Here is a 22,471-nt window from a genome sequence, read left to right on the forward strand (position 1 = left end):
AACTGCATAAAGGCTCATAATATGTCGCACCAACATGAAAATAAATAGTGCGTGTATGTGTGTTGTCTTGGGGTTGCGGGATTAAAAAAATATATACATGTATTTAAGAGTCATACTGGGAATATGACTGATTGGAAATGTGTGAGCTGTTATTTATAACTTCTCACTGTTCCCTGTTCAATAATGCACCATTCTATAAATGTTTCATAAAATTGTAATAACTACCATGACATGACATTATTGAACAGGGAACACTGAAAAGTTATAAACAAGAGCTCAGAGTAATAGCTCAGTCAGGATTGTGAAGATGGATTGTTTATTTTTAGAAAAATAAAATGCATTTTCAGACAGTGAGACGCACACCTCCACAATCAGTGACATAGATATCCGGGGCCTGTTTGTCAGTTCAGCAGAGTCAGCAGGAAATGAGATCACAGCACTCGGCACCAAAGGATTGATCGCTATGCGTGCCTGGCCTGCGTATGTACACATCCTTCTGCGTGTGTGATAGAGGAGCCAGTCCTAGTGATGTGCCTCTGGGTGATTCCTCACAAAACCAGGACAAAAAAATACCATCATTTGGGGGATTTTCACCAAATTCCATCCAAAGCATGGTCATTTCGAGGAAGGATTGTTGACATATATTTTACATTTGTATCTAAAAGCATGATTGAGAAATAATTAATTGAAGTTGGAATATTGTTGACATTTTGTCCTTAGCCAGGCCTCCTTTAAGACTCCTTAATGTTTCATCTGTAAGTGCTACAAAGCAAGAATCGGTGTCATATGAAGCTTTGCAATATGAGTAGTACTTTGATTTCACCAAAAACATTACATGAATTAATAAATATTGAAAAATATATACAGTAATTTTGAAAAATCTATCATTTTTGATTAGTCAAATGTTTTATTATATTGAGCATAATATACTCTACAGGCATTTCAAAGTTTGAGAGTAGGATCTCTGCTAATTTTAAAGTTATGGCCCATTTTATACAGATTGACATAGTAGGCAATGTAATCTTGCATAGCCATACCTCGAAATCATGTTGTTGTCACGCCTCCTTTGGAGGTCTGGAGTATTTTGAATTTGTCAAAACGGCTCGCATGGTCTGCTGGCTTCCAGCGGCAAAATTTGATTTGATGTTACATTTTAACAACCCTCCCCCAAATGGCCGTAGAAGAGGTATTTCGTGTTGTTTGTCACCGGGTAGGACACATTTTGCAGAGTTGTTGCTTATGTTAGTTTGCAACATTGCAGAAAACGGAAGAAAACCTGGAGGAAAAACTGAATTATGTTTTATCAGAAGTGTGCTCTATACACAAAATCTAGTCGAAGGCATTACAACTCCTCTGCTTGAACACTCAACAACAAAAAAAGAGCTGTTATGGCGTGTCTACCTACAGCAGAGATACAGCCGCAGGCTGATTTTTTCTTGAGCTGATGGTCAGAGGGCCAGAACATAATTACAAATTAGCCACAAGAAGCCCAAACATATATAATATTTGTATACAATCCCATACTCTGAGTTGACAGTTTATTAGGTACATCACCCTGTTCACAAAAATGGTTCTCTCCAACAGACAGTGAGTCACAGCGCCGTGGCTTGTTATATAAAGCAGGCAGACAGGCATCGAGGCATTCAGTTACTGTTCGATTGAACGTTAGAATGGGCAAAACGAGTGACCTAAGACTCAGAAATAGCCAGCCTCCTGGGCTTTTCGTGCACAACAGTGTCTAGGGTTTTAGCGAGAATGGTGCGACAAAAGTAAAACATCGAGTCAGCGGATGTCTGTGGGCGAGAACAGCTTGTTGATGAGAGGTCGAAAGAGAATGGCAAGAATCGGGCAAGCTAACAGTCGGGCCACAAACAGGCAAATAACGGTGCAGTATAACAGTGGTGTGTAGAACGGAACAACTCGTCAGTCCTTGTCACGGATGGGCTATTGCAGCAGACGACCACACCTGGTTCCACTCCTATCAGCTAAAAACAAGAAGAAGTGGCTTCAGTGGGCACATGATCACCCAGCCTTGTCTCAGAGAATTTCGTATTATTCTTTACGTAAATCCAGGACACTCCATTTAGTATATGTTACGTTTCATATGGTACGCATAAATTTGTGGATGTCCATCAATCATTTTGCATGATATGTTACGAATTACAATTCTTATATGTTACGAATTTGCTAAACGTACAATATGTTGCAAATTTGAAAAACGTACAATATGTTTCCAATGTGCAAAATGTAATTAATTCCAATTTGTTGTGGCTAACGTTAGCTAAGCTAAGGGTTAGGATTAAGGTTAGGAGTTAGGTTAAAGGAATACGTCGGGATTTTGGCAATGAGGTAATTACTAGAAGATACCCATAGACTTCCAGTATTTGTGCTAATGCTAGTTAGCATTGGCTCGTGAAACTACCGCCAACTTCCTTCATACCGGACAGAAAAACATGATAATGGTATCCACAAGTTCATCTGACTCCAGGGAAATAGATAAAGGGCCTCACTGCCAAATTCCCATAGTATCCATTTAAAGGGTTAAGATTAGGGGAAGGGGTCGATAACACGCTAAGTAGTTGCAAAGTGGCTAAAAAGTAGTAAATGCACTTAACAAAAAAATAAACATGCAACAATTTCAAAAATGTTTATAAGGAAATCAGTCAAATGAAATTAATTAATTAGGCCATAATCTATGGATTTCTCCATTCGCTATTTAAGTGCATAGATGACATGTATATTTTCCCCCAGACACTGTTTCGAGAAAGGTGCATGATAATGGTCCATTCTAAATCAAAACAAATATTATTTAGAATACATAAACATATATTATATTTATATTTAAACATATATTATTTAGAATACATAAAGACAAGATTAAATCAAGAATAGTCTGATGGGTGACAATATTAGCCTATCGCTTGTGAATTATATATTTTCACTTGTGAATGATGCCCAGCGTAAGACAAGAAATAATAATTTTTTGGGGGGCTACTTTTTCTAATTATAGTCACACACCTCATGTAGCCTAACCCATACAGTGCATTTGGAAAGTATTCAGACCACTTCTCTTTTTCCACATTTTATTACGTTACAGCCTTATTCTAAAATGAAACACATCGATTTTTTTCTCAATCTGCACACAATACCCCATAATGACAAAGCGAAAACAGGTTTTTAGAAATGTTTGCACATTAAAAAATATAAAACAGAAATAACTTATTTACATAAGTATTCAGACCTTTTGCTATGAGACTCGAAATTCAGCTGATGTGCATCCTGTTTACATCGATTATCCTTGAGATGTTTCTACAACTTGATTGGAGTCCACCTGTGGTAAATTCAATTGATTGGACATGATTTGGAAAGGCACACACCTGTCTATATAAGGTCCCACAGTTGACAGTGCATGTCAGAGCAAAAACCAAGCCATGAGTTTAAAGGAAATGTTCATAGAGCTCCGAAACAGGATTGTGTCGAAGGAACAGATCTGGGGAAGGGTACCAAAAAAATGTCTGCAGCATTGAAAGTCCCTAAGAACACAGTGGCCTCCATCATTACTAAATGGAAAAAGTTTGGAAACACCAAGACTCTTTCTAAAGCTGGACGCCAAGCCAAACTGAGCAATCGGGGGAGAATGGCCTTGATCAGGGAGGTGACTAAGAAACTGATGGTCACTCTGACAGAGCTCCTCTGTGGAGATGGAAGAACCTTACAGAAGGATAACCATCTCTGCAGCACTCCACCAATCAGGTATTTATGGTAGAGTGGCCAAACGGAAGTTTCTTTAGACCTGTCTAAGATAAATCATGGATTTATTGTGAAGGTGTAGGCTATATTGCATGGATTTATTAGACTTTTTCAAATGTAGATGTTCCAAAGGTCTGCATCAGTGGCTTGTAGGGAAGCCAGGAGATGCTAAATGTGTTTATGTTAATTAAGTCAATTACCATGACACCGGCAGTTATTTGCTTGATGAAATGTTGTGACCGCCACAGCCATTGTCAAATATCTTTTTTTGGGGCGTGGATCAGAAAACCAGTCAGTATCTGGTGTGACCATTTGCCTCATGCAGCGCGACATCTCCTTCGCATAGAGTTGATCAGGCTTGTGGCCTATGGAATGTTGTCCCACTCCTCTTCAATGGCTGTGCGAAGTTGCTGGATATTGGTGGGAACTGGAACACGCTGTCGTACATGTCAATCCAGAGCATCACAAACATGCGCAATGGGTGACATGTCTGGTGAGTATGCAGGCCATGGAAGAACTGGGACATTTTCAGCTTCCAGGAATTGTGTACAGATCCCTGCAACGTGCATTATCATGCTAAATTAATCAAATGGCCACCCGGACTATTTACACTGACCCCCCCTTTGTTTTTACACTGCTGCTACTCACTCTTTATTATCTATGCATAGTCACTTTACCCCTACCTTCATGTACAAATTACCTCGACTAACCTGTACCCCCGCACAATGGTCTGTGGTTGTGAGGCCAGTTAGACGTACTGCCAAATTCTCTAAAACGATGTTGAGGTGGCTTATGGTAGAAAAATTAACATTACATTTTCTGGCAACAGCTCTGGTGGGCATTCATGCTGTCAGCATGCCAATTGCATGCTCCCTCAAAACTTGAGACATCTGTGGCATTGTGTTGTGTGACAAAGCTGCACATTTAGAATGGCGTTTTAGTGTCCCTAGCGCAAGGTGTAATGACCATGCTGTTGATGAGATTTGAACACCCAACCTTTGCGGGTTGCTAGTGTTTTGCGTTATACGCCCACCCATCCAACCACCCTCCTTTAGTTTTGCCTTAAGTAACCATCTGTCTCATGTAATCATACCAAAAGTAACAAATCATACTAATTTGATTGTCCTGGATTTACATTTACTATGTTATGTCTAGTCTATGAGGGGCGGTAGGCTGCCTAGTGGTTAGAGCATTGGGCCAGTAACCGAAAGGTTGCTGGAACGAATCCCCGAGCTGACAATGCAAAAATCTGTTGTTCTGCCCCTGAAGAAGCCAGTGTTCACTGTTCCTAGGCCGTCATTGTAAATAACAATTTGTTCTTAACTGACTTGCCTAGTTAAATAAAAGGTTAAATAAAAAAATAAAACAAAAATATGAGACCAGGCTGGATCACCAACACTGGACAATTGAGGAGTGGAAAAACATTTCCTGATCCGACGAATCCCAGTTTCTGTTGGGTCATGCTGATGACACAGTCACGATTTGGGGTAAGCAGTACGAGTCCATGGCCCCATCCTGCCTGGTGTGGGGAACATTTTCCTGGCACACGTTAGGCACCCTGGTACTAATTGTGCAACGTTTCCATGACCCAAATAATTCAGGCTATTCTGGAGGCAAATGGCAGTCCGACCAGGTACTAAATGGGTGTACCCAATAAACTGGCCATTGAGTGTATACTTTGATACAGAGTTCCAAAATAAAAATGGACTTGGAGCTGATTTCCTGGTGTTTTACAGTCTTTTAAGTCCAACAACAAAAAAGCGTCATGACACCAATTTTTGCTTTGTAGCACCTACAAATTAAACAATATTGGGACTTAAAGGAGGCTTGGGTAAGGCCAAAATGTCACAAATATTCCAACCTCAATACATTTTTTCTCAATTATGCTTTAAGATCAAAATGTCAAATATATGCTAACAATCCTTCCTCCAAAAGAAATATTTTAAGGATTACATTTCATAAAAATCATGGTATTTTTTTGTCCTGGTTTAGTGAGGAATCACCCCTCTGGAAAATGTATTGGTCCTGACATTATAGTGCAGTCCTACGGTCTATGTTATGTATTAAATTCAGCAATGGCAGGCGAGCTACGGCAGGATCCTGGTAAATGACCTGTTACTACAATACAAATGAGGGTTAGAGTACTGGCCATAATACACAGTAACCTCCAGTGACACACTGCTAATGACTCCATCTGTCTCTGGACTGCAGACCACAGGAGCTACCATTCTTGTAATGTACTGAGGTAGAAAGGGCGGGCCCAGAGAGGACGTGCTCAGGAAGAAAATAGTGACTCCATAAGTGAATGTCTAAGACATAAAAAAAAATCTATGTTGTGTATTAGAGATGATACAGGTTAGAAAGTGAGGAAATAACAAATGGTGGATGAGTCTTTGTAACAAAACTCAAATCTCTTGGGTTCAAATTTTGTTCGTTCTGTGATTTATGTTTTTGACTGTTTTTCTAAGGCAAACGTTATATTCAAATGGACAATAAAGTTTGTCCTCATCATTCATGCTCTCATGCAGCCTAACAGAAAGACATCAGTGAAGTGGTGACATGGCTGCAATGGGATCGATCTCATGCCAACCAATCAAAACTTTAAAGGAACAAAGTGACGAACACACAAAAGGACCAGGCGTTCATATGCGAGCGTGACGGATGGACAAACAGACAGACAGAGAGGACTGTGAGCATCACAGAGAAACTGAGTGAGTTAAAGGGAGGGAGGAAGTGAATGGCAAATATCAGAGTTGTGTCTCCATCTCAGTCGTCTGGCTCTGAGAGAGCCATCTAACCTCTGATGAGACAGAGGTCTTGCAGCAAGTGCAGAATGTCCAAAAGAAAGAGACTGGACTAATGGGGACATATATTTTTATTACACCGACCAGTCAGACTATTCATGTGTAATGAAACACATCAGAATATAACTTAATGAGGGAGGGAAATGTCTCCTCCGCTACACAGCATACAAGTAGACGTCTGTGTGTTTGTGACCCTGTTTGTGTCCCTTCTAAAGCATGACTAATACATGTATGTAGCAGTCAAAAATGCAGTCGAGGACATGAGGACTGAGTTAAAACATTTAAAAACGCACACTTCATGAGTAAAAGAACATTATATTACATTTCCCTAAAGAAGGTAATAACGGAAGCTTTCATTATTTGCCACATAGGTCACGTAATGAATTTCTACTCAGATGTCATATCATGGTTAATAATGTCAGCCATTAAAAGCGTTGCGGGAGAATGTTTATTGGAAAGGTTAAGGCTATAACGAGAAAGATAATTGTGTTACAGATACTGTTGGAGTATGTCAGGGGACATGTGGTGTGACTACATCACAGTCGGGTTTAGATAGCTTCTCTATGATTACCCCCCCCCCCCCCCACACATCACATTTCTGTTGGCTAGCTAGCCTAATCTCTACTCTCAATGACACCTAGGAAAGAGGGGAGGGAGGGACAGAGAGTGAAATGGTCAAATAGACCATTTGAAATGAAATTGTATCCTCCACTTACTGTCCTCATATAAAGAGATTCACTTTCAAATCTCAAGCTGCGTAGTTTCTCTCTTAACAGTGGGTCATTATGAAAGACTGTTTCCCGTGTCCAATGGCTGTGTTTTTCATGGCAAAGCTCAAGTACACAAATGGTCCTAGAACTAACTTATCTCCTGACAGCCTAAAGCAGGGATGGGAAACTTTAATGGGGGTGGGGGACACAAAAACATCTGAACTCATCATGAGGGGCCGCAGTGGCTTGGGGGTCTGCGTACCCACATCCATACCCACACATGCAGTCAGAGCCAGCCCTAGCCTTTTGGGGGCCCTAAGTGAAATTTTGTTTTAGAGTTAATTTCCTGCAATTCTACACATTTTGCCATGGGCAGAGAGAAGATTTTGTAATTTTTAACAAATGTCATGAAATGCAACAAAAATTGCCATGAGGCGTAGAGAAAGATTAGCAGTTTTACAGCTAATTTCCTGCAATTATACACATTTTGCCATAGGGTGGAGAGAAATGTTTGCCGTTTTTAATATGATATCTGAGTGAGAGTGACTAACAAATTCAATGGGGGCCCTCCGGTCAGTAATTAGATAGCTGGCTAGACTAATTTACCAAACTACATTTTTTTCGCTGACGTGGGCTAATTGAGTGAATGTCAGTGACTGACGTGAGAAAAACTGCTGATGCACAACCACATTTCGAAATTGCACCTTGTGTATTCTAACACTCAACAGTAAGTTGAGACCCCGACGGAGTCCCCCCAAAATATATATACAGTGCCTTCAGAAAGTATTCAGACCCCTCGACTTTTTCCACATTTTGTTACGGTACAGCCTTATTGTAAAATTGATTAAATTGTTTTTGTCCCCCATCACCAATCTACACACAATACCCCATAATGACAAAGGAAAAACAGGTTTTCAGAAATGTTTCCTAATAATGACTCAGACCCTTTACTCAGTACTTCGTTGAAGCACCTGTGGTCCAACTCATCCCAAACCATCTCAATTGGGTTGAGGTCGTGTGATTGTGGAGGCCAGGTCATCTGATGCAGCACTCCATCACTCTCCTTCTTGGTCAAATAGCCTTTACACAGCCTAGAGGTGTGTTGGGTCATAGTCCTGTTGAAAAACAAATGATTGTCCCACTAAGCGCAAACCAGATGAGATGGCATATCGCTGCAGAATGCTGTGGTAGCCATGCTGGTTAAGTGTGCCTTGAAACCTAAATAAATCACAGACAGTGTCACCAGCAAAGCACCCCCACACTATCACACCTCCTCCTCCATGCTTCACGGTGGGAACCACACATGCAAAGATCATCCGTTCACCTACTCTGCGTCTCACAAAGACACGGCGGTTGGAAACAAAAATCTCAAATTTGGACTCATCAGACCAACGGACATATTTCCACCAGTCTAATGTCCATTGCTCGTGTTTCTTGGATCAAGCAAGTCTCTTCTTCTCATTGGTGTCCTTTAGTAGTGGTTTCTTTGCAGCAATTTGACCATGAAGACCTGATTCACGCAGTCTCCTATGAACAGTTTATGTTGAGATGTGTCTAACTTGAACTCTGAAACATTTATTTGGGCTGCAATCTGAGGTGCAGTTAACTCTATCCTCTGCAGCAGAGGTAACTGAGGCTTCCTTTCCTGTGGCGGTCCTCATAACAGCCAGTTTCATTAAAGCGCTTGATGTTTTTTGCGACTGTACTTGAAGAAACTTTCAAAGTTCTTGAAATGTTCCTTAAAGTAATGATGGACTGTCGTTTCTCTTTGCTTATTTGAGCTGTTTTTGCCATAATATCGACTTGGTCTTTTACCAAACAGGGCTATCTTCTGTATACCACCCCTACCTTGTCACAACACAACTGATTGGCTCAAACGCATTAAGGAAAAAATTCCACAAATATACTTTTAACAAGGCACACCTGTTAATTGAAATGCATTCCAGGTGACTACCTCATGAAGCTGGTTGAGAGAATGCTAAGCGTGTGCAAAGCTGTCATATAGAAAATAGTAAAAATAAAGAAAAACCCTTGAATGAGTAGGTGTGTCCAGACTTTTGACTGGTACTGTATAGCAGGCCATCAATTGCCCATCCGTGGCCAAAAGGGAGCTTCCAGGAGAAACTTACCTCTGACAGTCAAATTGTATCCGGAAGTAAATTCGACACACTGCAATTGTACTGTACTAGCACAGAGAACAAGAAAGGGAGAAAAAAGGTTCATACAAAACAAAATCTTCTCGTTGTAGCAAAGACAGACCGAGGAAGTTCTTATCTGGCTTTATCTGGCCCTATTTGGCTGGCTGTCGTCTGATGGCTGGAGAATTGGAGAACTAGAGAGACAGCAGGAGGAGAGGAGGATAAGTAGCTGAGAGCTGTAGTACTGTAATGCTGTAGTGTACCTGGGACTTCATCTCGTACAGTAGAGGGTTTGCTGGAGTCATCTGGATGGCTTCATCCCACCTCTTAACAGCCTCCCAGTGCCTGAGACGAACACAAACACAAAATCAGGGTTACATACTATACACCAGGGATGGGCAACAAAAACTCTGAACTCATCATGAGGGACAGCAGTGATTGAGGATCTGCGTACCCTACCCACAGTCCAAGACACACAGTGAACTGATTTGTTCAATCAATCTATTTGTGCAGTTAAACTACTTAACTCTCTTAAATAAATGCATTATATCAGTAGCCAGGGCCGGCCCTAACCTTTATGGGGCCCTAAGCGAGACTTGGTTGAGGGTCTCCCCCACCTTGTGGGCCGCAGTGGCTTGGGGGTCTGCCTACAAACATCCATACCCCACATGCAGTCAGAGCCAACCCTAGCCTTCTGGGGGCCCTAAGTACAAATGTGTTGGATTTTGTCCCCCCCTCCCCGCAAACAGCGGAGAGATGTTTTAGAATAAATTTTCCTTCTATATATTTTGCCATGGGAAATAGTAAAAATATTGCAGTTTTAAAGCAAGTTTTGCTGCAATTCTACACATTTTGCCATGGGTGGAGAGAAGATTTAGAAACTTTATAAGAAATGTCATGAAATACATTTTAAAAATGCCATGCGGAAGAGAGAAAGAAGGTGCAATTTTACAGCGAATTTCCTGCAATTCTATCCATTTGCCATGGGGTGGAATTTTCTTTACTGCTTGAAAGCTAATCTCATGCAATTCTACTAATTCCCTGCAATTCTACACATTTTGCCATGTTAATATGATATCTGAGTGAGAGTGACTAACAACCAAATGTCTAAATTGCACCTTATGTATTGTTCTATTTTAACTCTCAACAGTAAGTTCAAACCCCGACTGATTTACAAAAATAATTTAAATTGATCTGCGGGCCTACATCTCTTGCCCATCCCTGCAATCTGGGAATATGTCGACTACTTTGGCTATACCAAGCTTACAGAAGACCAGGGAGTACCAGGAAAAGAACAAACAAACCACTATGTGTACTAAATTACGCATTGGGTTTCAAAAAGATAAACTTTAAAAATTGCAATGTTGTCTCCCGATTAAATGGGCGGATGGTAAAGTTGATGTGCTTGGTGCACATATCTCGGAAAAGTTTAGCAACTATTAATCTTCCAACTACTAACTTTGATAGAAAACTTAGCAAAATAGATATGATCTTGAAACCGTGGAGACGGAAACACCTGTCCATCTAAGGGAAAATGAACCTGATTAATTTTCTAGTGATATCGCAGTTTACATATTTATTCATGGCTCTACCGACTACAGGAAAATCCTTTCTCAAATAATGCGAGAAAAAAACATTTGGAATGCCAAACCAGATAAAGATCAATGGGATATTTATATAATGAACATGCCTTGAGGGTTAAAACATATTAAAGGGATACTTTGGGATTTTGGCAGAGGCCCTTTAACTACCATGTTAGCAGATACCCATAGACTTCCAGTCATTGCGCTAACGCCAGTTGGCATTGGCTTGCTAAATTACCTCTAACTTCCTTCATGCTAGACAAAGAGACATAAAAATGGTATCCACATGTTCATCTGACTCTGGGGAAGTAGTTAAAGGACCTCATTGCAAAAATCCCAAAGTATCCCTTTATAGGATATAAAGCATTCATTTTTACTCACCAATGTAACAACATGGTGTCATCAAAGACTTAGTTGTATTCACGATCTGGTTATCTATAGGTACAAACTTATGTATTTGGGTTATTACAATGCACTAATTCTCAACGTCATAGGATCTACTCTGTGTTACAGCGTTCATATGCTAGCTCAGTAGCTAACTCAAGCTGGCTAACATTAGCCACTAGCCATGCTCGCATATAATTACATTCCAGACCAAGTGTTGACATTTGATGACTTGAGAACGGAAAATAAAGCTACTTCAGAATTGACTTGGAGCCTCAAAACTCGGGACTCAACTTTGACTTGAGACTGATGACTTGAAATGATCTTGCCAGGTTGTGTCACTCATTTTGTGGCACAGTGTTTACGTGGATTATGCTACACGCAGCCAGAGACCGTAGCCGGAGCATCGCCCTTGCAAAAAATAAAAACTGCAACAGATTGTTTCACTACACAAACTCAGCACTCTAATGGGACCAACAAACGGTCAAAACACAGGTCGGGTGAGCTAGCGAACATATTTATGATTTGCTGTAGAGGTATAGGACCCGGTGCAGCGCAAACAAACGGTGTAGGGAGAGAAGATTGGCTCAAATAAATATCAGCTCCAAAAATGTTTGATGTTCATGAATATTAACTGTTTACTTCGCAAGATAACCAGCATTGGGGCAACAATTACTACCATAGTGCTACGGGTCTGTTGATATGCAACACTTGCTTGACATCGATCATTTACTTATGAAGTTTGTATTTAGAATTTGTTGTTAAAATGAATTATTACTGTGGCGAAGACGCACCATAGGCGCTGCTCTCCAAACTCCCGCCAGTGGAGTGTTTTTTAAAATTTAAACATCGTTGAAACGTTTGCTGTTGCTTTCACACATTTAAATGCATAGGCCCTATGCGGTCAATCTATATTACATCTAATACTACAAGAATTACTAGTGTTTCATCATTCAATCCCTGTACCATTTATTGCAACAGGTAGACATCTGTTTGATAGGTCTACGACACATTTTCATTTTATAGCTATTTCTTACCCTGCCATGAGTAGACGCGATGTTTATAGTGCACATCGCAATACTCTTGGTAGAAGTTCTGTTTGTTATTCAAGGTATGTTCATATTTCACGGTTTATGTCAGAGTTCCATGTGCCTGTGTCTCTGTCTCTGTCATTTTTGTTGTGCGTAGTAGGAGCGTGCGCGTCGCAGTGCGTATAGAAATAGGCTAAGTGTCCTGCGCTCCGGGCTTTGGAGTCAGAAGAACGTTGGATACGAGAAAATGATTGTTCCATGTATGCATGGTGTGGAAATATCATTAATAATAATAATCATTAAGTCTGATTTAAGACGAATGTAACAATGGATGTGGAAATTGCCTTTTACATTGTAGAACCAGTTTATTGGTTATTTCCAATTGGGTCCTGGGGGGGCAAATGTTAATATTATGTAGACCTACCAGTTTGAGCTCCTGTAAGACAGATTCAATTTGGTTTCTCAAGGGGGAGGGTGTACAGTCTAGCCCTCTACCAGTTTCCGTTCAGATTGTATCAGGCTCAATAGCACAAAAGCAGAGGCCATGTCTTTTGGGCTATTGCCCGTGTATATGTGGTAAATCTACTTGGTGTATTTTGCATGATATGGCACATTCAGCATTGGATCACCAAGACAGGTAAATAAATATACACTATGAGCATGTCAACCTGCCTTGCCTTCAGCTGATTTCATGCCCTGACCACAGCTACAAGGTCCTTGTTTTACAATTACATAGGCTAATAAAAATGTTGTAGACAAAATAATGAAAAGAGGTGTCTGGTAGCCTCAATAAAAAGACAAAGATTTGTAGTTGAAAAAGTCGTTGCATGTATAGATTTTTTATTTATTTTTTAACTTGCTCTTAGAATGCACGACTTGGACTTGACTCTAGTCTTGGCCCATTCTACTTGGGGCTCGACTTGAGACTCGAACCTTGTGACTTGAGACTTGACTTGGTCCCAGCTCTTGAGCTGTGACAAACAGCATAACATCCGACTGTTGTGTTAAAGTGTTTAGATGCGGATGGGCAGCAACATCATGAGGAGCACTGTTAAGCCCTTGATACAACTATGAGTTAATTTAGCTCTAGACAAGACTACATAGTCTGATGTCTGTCTGGCAGGCAGGCAGAATGACCCACTCTACAGACAGACAGACATAGATCAGCCAATAGACTGATGCTGTAATACAACACCAATGCCCACAGATAGCCTTCCATTTGATTAACCTTCATTGTGGAACGCAAACACACGCTCGCACTGTATGAACAATTTAGGGTTGACAAAGAAAACCAATTAAAGTTATGAAATCAGATACGCCCTGTGTGATTGTCCCTCATCTGAGGAGGATATGACATCTATTATCCTGAAGAATGTGAGCTTATTAAATGCCATATGATATCAGTGGTAATCTATGGTTCAAGAGGAGTCACTTCAGCTATATCTATTGTCTGGTGTAGTTGATGTGACCTGTCAACTACGTGACTGACTCAGATAGGAAATGGTTCATGGAAATTTATGATGACTAGCATCCGCCCGTTTTCCCACCAGTATTCAAGTCTATTCTGTATTTGACTCATAGATTCGTGTTTCTTGGTTACCTTTTGCACCTGCTTAGAAAGTACATATGAAACCCTTCTTTACTCTAGACACAGCCAGCACCAAACATACCCAGAAGTAGTATACAGGACTGAAATAAACCTGGGAGGTAACTAGACCGTAGACTCCGGTCTTGGATGTGACCGATGTTTTTATTGGGTTTTATTCACTGCAGTGTCTAATAATTGTCAAAACACACAGCCTTTTTCCTCACTCTATATTGCTATATTATTTTCACAAATGCTTTACTACACGTAAATCCCAAACATTCTAAGAAGGTAAAAAAATTATCATATCTATGTCCTCGCACTGGGGGTGTATATGAACATAATTTTAATAAGATTTAATGTTGCTAAAATGCTGTTAGTTCCACTTTAATACCATAAGCATGCATCCACACAAAGAATTATCTAACATCTTTAACCATACGACTGCCCTGAGTCATTCAGGTTATGGACGAGAATGACAAACAGACATTGACCTGCTATCCAACTACCTTAGATCACCAACTTGTTTCGTCATCTGTAGAAAAGAAAGCAATAAGCTAATCAAACTAGGCCAGTTTGTGGAAATGTCATATTTGACAGATGATGCAATAATGATGTAATTAGCACGTGGTAATTGAGTTAGCTATGTACATATAGGTAGGGGTAAAGTAACTAGGCAACAGAATAGATAAGACTGAGCAGTAGCAGCAGTGTATGTGGTGAGAGTGAATGTGTGTGGCGTCAGTATGCAAGTGTGTGTTGAGGTGTCAGTGTAAGTATGTGTGAGCGTGTGGGTAGAGTCCAGTGTGTGTGTATGCATAGAGTCAATGCAAGAAAGTTTGTACAAAAAAGGGTCAATGCAGGTAGCCATTTGATTAGCTATTTAGCAGTCTTATGGCTTGGGGCAAGACGCTGTTCAGGCTCCTGTTGGTTCCAAACTTGGTGCACTGGCACCGCTTGCCATGCGGCAGTAGAGAGAACAGTCTATTGCTCGGATGTCTGGAGTCTGACCATTTTTGGGCCTTCCTTTGACACTTCCTGGTATAGAGGTTCTGGATGGTAGGGAGCTTAGACACAGTGATGTACTGGGCCGTACGCACAACTCAGTTGCCGTACCAAGGGGTGATGCAGCCAGTCAAGATGCTCTCAATGGTGTAGCTGTCAAACTGAGTATCTGAGAGCCCATGCCAAATCTTTTCAGCCTCCTGAGGGGGAAGAGACACTTGCCAGCTGGTCAGCAGATGCTCCGAGTACGCGTCCTGGTATTCAGTCTTGCCCCGCAGCCTTGCAAATGTAAACCTGTTTAAAGGATTTTCACACATCGGCTACGGAGAGCGAGATCCACACAGTCGTCCGGAACAGCTCGTGCTCTCGTGCATGGTTCAGTGTTGCTTGCCTCAAAGCGAGCATAGAAGGCATTTAGTTTGTCTGGTTAGCTCGCGTCGCTGGACAAACAAAAACCCACAAATTCTGACAAACTCCAAGCATTGATTATGCAAGAATGGGCAGCCATCAGTCAGGATGTGGCCCAGAAGGTAATTGACAGCATGCCAGGGCGGTTTGCAGAGGTCTTGAAAAATAATATTAACTCTTTGCAAATATTAACTCTTTGCATCAACTTCATGTAATTGTCAATAAAAGCCTTTGACACTTATGAAATGCCTGTAATTATACTTCGGTATTCCATAGTAACATCTGACAAAAATATCTAAAGACACTGAGGCAGCAGACTTTGTGAAAATTCATATTTGTGTCATTCTCAAAACTTTTGGCCACGACTATACATGTGATACTTTATCAAAAGTAGTTTGGATGCGGTGAACTTCTTTTTCAAAGTAACTTTAGTTAAGTACACTATGTTTTTCTTAAGGGTAGCTTTAGTGTAGCTTAACTTTTTCCAGTGTGATGTAATTGGTAGCTTGGCAAACTGTATTTTCAGAGTAGCTTCCCCAACACTGATAACGGGAAGATGCTTTATTACATCAGGGGTATCTAACCCTCAGTAATCTGCCCGGTCTAACCAGATAACAAACTTTAAAAGGCCTCAGGGGGATCTAACCCTCAGTAAAGCAGGCTGACATCAGGGTCAATGTGGTTACAGGAGGGAAACACCGCAAATTACATCCCTTCCCCAACCGGCAGGATGCAGGGTTCTGTTCATTAGGCATCAAACAGAAGAAAATTGAGAAAAAACAGAGAGGGACTATATGGACTTACTGGTTCAATGAGAAACATTAATTCCCATTTCCGTTGCAAAACGTTTTAAAATGGTTTCATGCATGCCCTAATGAACACCACCCAGCCCTAAAAACCCCTGGCCAGCCATACTGTTCCAGAGAGACAATTTCCTCAGCAGAATCTAGTTACTTCTCTGACTAACCTAATTACACTTGGTCACCACTGGCAACATGCGTCTGGTAAAGTAGGGTGAGCAACAGGATCTAATGTCTGGGGTTTGGGCATTCATTGGCTGAAAGGTCAGTTGCAAAGGTCACATACTGTACAAGGATAATGACATGATGATATTCCATATCTAGTATAATGTATGTGTTCATGTGAGTGTGTGTGTGATGCATGTTCACATCACTGCGTAGTTTGTTCCACGAGAAACTCCCACTTTTAGCTTGATAATTATATTTCAGCTGAACATAATATCTCGATTGATTCAACTGATTATTGGGAATTTTTCCCCTATTCAATTTTTGTGAAATTAATGACTAGTGAGTGAGCCAAATTGGTCTTCATTATGCCATCAAAAACAAATTAAAATGACGAGTAATTCCATGGTAACAGAATTATGCTGATTTTGCTGATTTTACAAAAACACATTTACAGGAAGAACTGTGCAGATACAAAGTTTGGTAACAGAATACAACTGAGGGAGACTTTACTGTAATTCTGTTACCAAACTTAGCATCTGCTCAGTTTTTACAGTAAATGTTTTTTATATTTACTATTTAAAATTGTTCAAAGTAGTCATTGTGCATAGAGTTGTATGGTTTGTTAAATGCCCAGTGCAGTCAAAATTCTGTTCTTTCCTCTCAGTCTCCCCTATATCCATTTGCACCACTGCTAAATTGTGGACGCCACTGAAAACGTTTTCAGTGTAAACGTAAATGACTAAAACCAGAAAGTATGTAGAAAAGATAATGGAGCAACATATTTTTCAATAAGATCATCTTTGAGAACAAACAATCAATCACTACTAGACAGTCATGGAGAATCTGAAATTCCAAAAATGTAATTGATTTTGTTGATAATTGATAATGTTTGAGTCATTCAGATAGCATAAGAAAAAGGCATAAGCCATGGTAAAATGTGTACAATTGCAGGGAATTAGCTTTGAAACCTCTGGCAAACTTTGCCACCGCTGCTGAAAAACATCTTAGGGGAAACACTGCCTGTGTTTTATATCATATTGTACAACAGCTGATGAAACACACTAAAGAAATCTGTGTTATTTCCTGATAGTTGCTGGTTGAAAATACAATCTACACAGGACCATTGCATCATGGGTAGGAGTTTCAAATTTACATGGTGACATCACCATGCGGTAAATTAGTTAATAGACCAATAAAGAGGGTTCCAAACCTCTCTGCCAATAACAGCTACTTTTCCCCTCCCCACTCAGACCACTTCCAGACAGTCCTAACAAAATCCCCAAAATTATTTGATATTGATATAAAATGGCTGCATTGGGCCTTAACTTTGAAATCAATGGTCTTTGTTTGGCATACATTTTAAAGTGAAAAAAGTCTCAGCATAATACCGTTACCCTAGAATTGCCCCTCATTAAACATTTTTAATGCACAAAAACATGACGTAGACATGGCTGCATGACTACAATACAGGGTAATTATGTATGCTGTCGGTCACCAGATGTACACAAGATGACGGAGGTTGATTATAGCTCTGACTCAGCATGACATATATCAACATCTTTTCAATGTCTTATTAAAATTCAAATCAAACAACTTTTGGGAAAGCTGCATTTTTCAATAGCATCATCCCACCTAAGGACAAATGTGGAACAGAGAAACGAACGATCATGCTGACATAGCGGTCAGGTAATTACTGTGTGACTGCGTCCCAAATGGCACCCTATGGGCCCTGGTCAAAAGTAGTGCACTATATAGGGAATATGTTGCCATTTGGGACACATGACTGTCAGCTCCTTCAAGCTAAACACTTGTGGTTAATGACAAAGAATGATTGATCATATTCATTCTACTGGTAGGGATAAAAATATTATGAATATCTGATGATGAACGTCTGATGAAAGATGAACTCTGATGAAAGACAACAGAGAGAGAGACAGAGAGAGAAGGGAGGGTTGGAGAGTTTGAATATGACTGAGTAGCTGGGCTTTGGGCAGGACTGGATTGTTGATATGAAGAGTCTTAAATATATAACAGAATATTATGGATTAGGCTACTAACAACCTTCAAAAACTCATAAAATACACTGAGTGTACAAAACATTACGAACAGCTTCCTAATATTGAGTTGCACCCCTTTTGCCCTTGTTGGGGCATGGCATCTACAAGGTGTTGAAAGCATTCCATGGGATGATGGCCCATATTGACTCCAATGCTTCCCACAGTTGTGTCAAATTTGCTGGATGTCCTTTGGGTGGTGGACCATTCTTGATACACATGGGAAACTGTTGAGCGTGAAAACCCCAGCAGCTTTGCAGTTCTTGACACACTCAAACCGGTGCCCCTGGTACCTACTATATCCCGTTCAAAGACACAAATCTTTGTCTTGCCCATTCACCCTCTGATTGGCACAAAAACACAATCAATGTCTCAAGACTTAAAAATAAATATTTAACCTGTCTCCTCTTCATCTACACTGATTGAAGTGGATTTAAGAGGAGACATCAATAAGGCCTGGTCAGTCTATCATCACGTTCCTAATGTTTTGTACACTCAGTGTAATGAGCAGAAATAGTTTTTTTTATCCCCAGTTTTCGTTATATCCAATAGCGATCTTGTCTCATTGCTGCAACTCCCCATCGGTCTCGGGAGAGGCGAAGGTCGAGTCATGAGTCCTCTGAAGCATGACCCCTCCAAGCCGCGCTGCTTCTTAACACTTGCTTGCTTAACTCGGAAGCCATCTGCACCAATATGTCGGAGGAAACACCGTTCAACTGACGACCATCGTTAGCTTGCAGGCGGCCAGCCCACCACAAGGAGTCGCTAGAGCGCAATGAGCCAAGGAAAGCCCCTCGGCCAAACCCGGGTGATGCTGAGCCAATTGTGCATCATCCTATAGGACTCCTGGTCACGGATCACGGATCGAACCCCAGGCTATAGTGAGACCTCAACACTGTGATGCAGCGCCATAGAGCGCTGCGCCACTCGAGAGGCATAGTTAATTGGTTTATCCCTTATCAAACATCCTGGTTTCAAATAATGCATTACTAGCATTAAATGACTTCCTTCAAGGGGTAAGAAAAGACGTCATTGCTGCTATTGACAGTAAAAATCGGTTAAGTGTCCCTAGGTGGGATTAATATCCCACTCATAAACACCTGTCCCAAAGGGCAAAGGGATTACAGACACAAAAGGCTCACCTCACCCATTTAATTGGTGAGTGCATCACTGCTGGTCTTTGTAAGAAGTATGGACATGCTGAAAGTACCGAATCGTCTGTTCAGTCAGTTAACACACAGCTCACAAACCCAGACATACCCCACAAGACACGCAATCAGTGTCGACTTGACAAAGCATTTGAATGTTTGAGATTAGTATTATTAATTTATTTATTTTCTATTCTTATATCACAGTTTTGTGTCACCTTTGGGGACTCGCCTCAACTTGACTTTGGTAATCTTGTTCTTTACCCGTAGTGTTCTTAGTTAAAATTTGTGTTGCTGTTCTTGTCCATTAGTGTTCTATATTTTGTCATGTTCTATGTTTGAGTGTACCCCAGGAAGAATAGCTGCTGCTTCAACAGTTTACTCCAATGTTTACTTGACAGTCTATTACAAATCAGTCAGAGTACTTTTGACACACTTTTGACAGTCTTTCAATCTGAAGGAAGTATAGACTGCTGTTGGGAAACAAATAGGAAGTAAAACTCGAGTCATCTCATTATCTCATCTAGGAACTTTTTCATATCATTCTTTACAGTTCAGATTCATCTGTAGCCTACATATATGGTGAACATTATATTCCCCTTGAATCATTTCATAATTTGTGTTATAGTTTTACTGGAATATTCCGAATGTCTGCAAATATGCTTTTTTGAGAATTGATAGGGAATAACCACAACAAATGAGAAATATAATGCACTGACTAGTACAACATCTGCCTGCCACCGAGCAGAGAACACAGGGCTGATAATCTTCTGCTCCACGTTGGGCAGTCAGCAGCAGACAGACATAACATCATTAGCTCCAGCTCCCCCGGTGCTCATTAGAAGTGATCAAACATTGAAATGCATCAGAAAGGTATCATCATTGATGAAGTTATTTTTCCCCGGTCCAATTTAGTCTTGTCCACTCTTTTCTAATGAGTCATACGTGGCTTGTAGAGGGAAACATAAAACATATACATGTTCCTGACAGTCTTATATTTCAGTGATGGGGGGGTCATAATATTGTGTAGCTTAAAACGGTTCAAAAGATAGAGCCACATTTGTATGAAGAAAACAGAAGCCGCTGTGTTTATTACAACCAAATCTAGCAGCTACCAGAGGTGACTGACGTAACCCCGGTTCTATTTTTGTATTTATTTTGGATCCCCATTAGCAGCTACTCTTCCTGGGGTCCAGCAAAATTAAGGCAGTTTATACAATTTTAAAACATTACAATACATTCACAGCTTTCACAACACACTGTGTGCCCTCAGGCCCCTACTCCACCACTACCACATATCTACAGTACTAGATCCATGTGTATGTATAGTTCGTATGTTATCGTGTGTGTGTGTGTGTTTGCCAATGTTTGTGTTGCTTCACAGTCCCCGCTGTTCCATAAGGTTTTTTTTAATCGTTTTTAAATCAAATTTTACTGCTTGCATCAGTTACTTGATGTGGAATAGAGTTCCATGTACTACTGTGTGCCTTCCATAGTCTGTTCTGGACTTGGGGACTGTGAAGAGACCTCACGTGGCATGTCTTGTGGGGTATGCATGGGTGTTCGAGCTGTGTACCAGTTGGTTCTATGAACCAAGCGCAATTTTTTTCCTCCAGAGTTTCTCTCGCGACCCCATTTTCAAATCAGGTTGACCCCACGTTTGGAAAATGCTGCACTACAAAGTAGCCTAGCTGATACAGAGCCTTCCCAATTCAATGGCTCCCTCTTCTGGCCACATTTGACAACGCAATCCTAAAGGACCATAGATATCACCTGGATTAATCTGGTCAGCCGATAGCCTTATTCGGATAGGGTCGGCAAACTCCAAGGTCCTCTGATAATACTTATCCCATGCGAATCGTCATCCCTGTGTTTTGAGGGATATTACAGAGTTTCACAGGTGCTGCACCCAGTTTGGGTAAGAACATGGGAACAAATAGACGGTTAAAACAAAGTGCTATGCACATAGCCTACAGATGAATGATCCGTTTTGTCACATATCAACTTTCCTCGTGCCATACTTCTCTTTTGAAAGATGAAGTGGATGATATTGTGCCAATTAATTGATGATTTGCCAAATACGTCAGGTAATTAAATGTCTGCATAGGTTACAGTTCATGGTTCTTATTGATATACACTATTATTTTGACTTTCTCCAAACTGAAGGTCATCAGGTCAATATCAGCCTATCCTTAGACATTTGAAATATCTTCACGCCTAGAAGAGCCTCCAGGCTTCCGTCATAACTGTCAATTGTGAATGAGGAAACATTTTTATTACAGGGGCAGTTTGGTAAAACTAATCCCGTCCAAATCGTCCACTGGAAAAACGGACATGCTGGGGTAATAATTGCATAACCAACGTTCTATAGTAATACTAGTACTGTGAGAATAGGGCTTTAGTCATGGAAAGAGCAGGTGTTCCCATTGTTTTGTACACTCACTGTATATTATATTAGAATTGATTACTTCCAGAATCTACTTCCAGAAGGCCAGCATTGATTTTTTCCAGAAGCTGCTTCTCTCTGTTAATTCTGAGTAAAATCCTGTCATGTAAACAGAAGGCAGGGGGGGATCAAATTATACTGAAAAAAAAAAAGAAACGCAACATTCAACAATTAACGATTTTACTGAGTTACAGTTCATATAAGGATATCAATCAATTGAAATGAATTCATTAGGCCCTAATCTATGGATTTCACATGAATGGGCAGGGGCGCAGCCATGGGGAGCCAGGCCCAGCCAATCAGAATTAGTTTTTCATCACAAAAAAAAGTTTTATTACAGACAGAAATACTCCTCAGTTTCATCAGCTGTCCGGGTGACTGGTCTTAGACGATCCCTGGCGCATGTAAGTGCTATAAAACAAAACGAACAAAATAAGTATGGAGATTTGTGTTGATG

At 40.6% G+C, this 22,471-nt stretch overlaps 1 pseudogene across 1 annotated transcript in view; it reads right to left on the bottom strand.

The window, feature by feature from the left end:
- LOC106562969 (tetratricopeptide repeat protein 33-like) overlaps positions 1-22,471 on the bottom strand; it is a 40,581-nt pseudogene that overhangs the window by 12,920 nt on the left and 5,190 nt on the right. Inside the window, exon 2 of the transcript XR_014379432.1 lies at positions 9,666-9,747. The product of XR_014379432.1 is annotated as a tetratricopeptide repeat protein 33-like (transcript). The remainder of the gene's footprint in view (positions 1-9,665; positions 9,748-22,471) is intronic.

Source organism: Salmo salar, chromosome 11, assembly GCF_965601325.2.
Source record: "Salmo salar chromosome 11, fSalSal1, whole genome shotgun sequence".
NCBI classification, from domain to species: Eukaryota; Metazoa; Chordata; class Actinopteri; order Salmoniformes; family Salmonidae; genus Salmo; species Salmo salar.